This window comes from Galeopterus variegatus, unplaced genomic scaffold (genome assembly GCF_000696425.1).
Source record: "Galeopterus variegatus unplaced genomic scaffold, G_variegatus-3.0.2 Scaffold15213, whole genome shotgun sequence".
NCBI classification, from domain to species: Eukaryota; Metazoa; Chordata; class Mammalia; order Dermoptera; family Cynocephalidae; genus Galeopterus; species Galeopterus variegatus.
In genome coordinates this window covers 13,568-15,863 of record NW_007741324.1, presented here as the reverse complement: position 1 = coordinate 15,863, position 2,296 = coordinate 13,568, and the positions used below count along the sequence as shown (strand labels likewise).

Sequence of the window (2,296 nt, the reverse complement as noted above, 5' to 3'; positions counted from 1 at the left end):
ATGATTCATAACTTCAGCAGAATTGAGGACATGAAATTCTACATTTCCTTCCTCCTTAGCATTTCTCTTCCCCTGAACAATTCTATTTCTTCCCTGAAAGTTAATTGCAAGTGTCTTTCTTTTCTTTCTGAATCAAATGTCACATGTATTAAGAGAACCACTTTCACACAGAACTAGGTAAATAAGGTCACAATTCTTATATTAATTCCAGAGTGATTGAATCAAGAGAGGAGGTAATTCATCGTTTCATTCTTGCGATGGAGGTCTCAATTCAGTTGTCATTAGAAGGAGAGAATTTATTTTTTCTCATAATGTACTTTAAAAAACAAAAACTAACCACCATTAACAACAAAAAATACCCTTTAAACTTGTGTTCAAACTACAGTTGAAAAACAAATTTGGCAACATTAGAGTTTTCCTAGCCCCATCTTGGGGTTTGAGTTTCCCAGAGACTGTTGGCTGTGCCTCGTTATTCAACAGCCTTGGCCATTGTCTTCAACTGTCCTCTATCTGCCCTGCACTGGGGTAATTGATGTATCAAGAAGTTTCCACTCCTGTGAGATGAAGCTGGCTTATCTCTATTCCGTCTAGGAGACTTGATTGCACAGAAACTAATGGTTGCCCACTAAGATCTCATTGGATCTGAAGTCATTCTAGATGCTTCGTGCCATTGCACACTATTGGGTTATTAAAGCAAGTTGACAATGCCTCCACAAACTGAACTCTGGCTTACAGTTTTGCAATTAACTCTGTGCAACTTTGGGATGATAACTTAAATCATCACATTTGCTAATAGTTACATGCTGTGAGGACTTCGAGTGCCCACACGGGCCACGCCTATTTGTAAAATCTGATGTCTCCTTTTCACCCATTCTCAATTCTATAGTTTTTCTTACATTCTTTTAAAAGCTCTTACTCTGTTCTCTCGATAAAAGTAATACTTGATGGGCCGGCCCGGTGGCGCACTGGATAAGTGCGCCGCTTGGGAAGCGTGGCGGCGCTCCCGCCCGAGGGTTCGNGGCTACTCTTTTCAGACCTTCATAGGCCATGCACAAACTTATATTTGGAAGTTCCATCCAACAATACATAAAAATGAACCCATATCCCACAATAAACACACACACAGGTATGTGTGTATGTTATTAATGGTTGAGTGGGTCACAGTTGATTTGTTTGCATCTTATGATTTGTAAACATTTCATTAGACATTTTTTAATATTTGGTTTTGTAGTTTCCTTCTCACATTTTGGAAGCAACACACTTCAGGTGCAGCTATGAGGCTCTGTGTGTCTCTTTGTGTTCTACTACAGCATTCTACTGAAATATGTCTCAACAGGAGCATCTATGGGGCTTCCCTCACAAGTGACTCAGCTTTCTGGTGACTTTCCTGCTTCATACATCTGTGTGTCTTACACTGGCACTGACCCTGAGCTGCTCGCATCTGGGCACTCTGCTTGCAGGGCCTGCAGCACAGCTGGCTCTTGAGCTCTGCCTGCACCATGTGCTGCTGGAGGATTCTCATCTCTCTGCAGTTAGGCTCCCTGCTTTTGGATCCCAGGCCTTTCTCTCTCTCTCTCTCTCTCTCTCTCTCTTTCTCTCTCTCTTTTTTGTTTTTTGAGTTTTTAAATAAGTTTATTAAAGAATGTTCTTAGGAAGGCAACTACTTTTAATATGTCCTTTTAAAAAAGTTATGTTTCTTCATGCTGTATAGTAAAGGTAATGTAAGAGGCTACAGAGTTACAAGCTTCTTTCTGCTTGAATTCTCTGATAGCATAGCACAGTGTCATCATTTCAGAATAGAGTAAATAAAAAAAAGTTTATTCTATGCTTCTCTTCAAAAAGTAATGAATAATAACAGAAGATGGCATAAAAAAGCCATTTTCCCTAGTCATTTGGTAGTATTACAGCCAGCATTTTTACCATAACAGGCTACAATTTTCACTTTATCCACTTTAATAAGTTCTGTCACCTCTCTGAATTCAACACCATTCAATACAAAACTCCACACATTATCACAGAACCTGTACGTACTTAGAAAACCCCTGAAATTGACTCTGTCCCCGACCCTTGAGCCTTAGCAAACTGAAGGAGAACCTGAATTCAGGGCAAGTTGGGGGACGATCTGTTGAGACCGCAGGAGTTCAGCCAGGCTCTCCCGAGGACTGTTTCCCAGAGTGGCATTTCTGTGTAACAGATACCATGGCTTAGGAGGAGGAAATTGTTTTCCTTATTCAGGCTTGCACTGATGTCCTGTGGGAATGCGCTCTCTGCTGCAGGGCACACAGAAGCAGCTTGG

The 2,296-nt window shown here is 41.0% G+C and overlaps 1 pseudogene; it reads right to left on the bottom strand.

The window, feature by feature from the left end:
- Nucleotides 1-1,888: 1,888 nt before the first annotated feature.
- LOC103582188 lies at nucleotides 1,889-2,203 on the bottom strand (annotated as a pseudogene).
- Nucleotides 2,204-2,296: the final 93 nt, after the last annotated feature.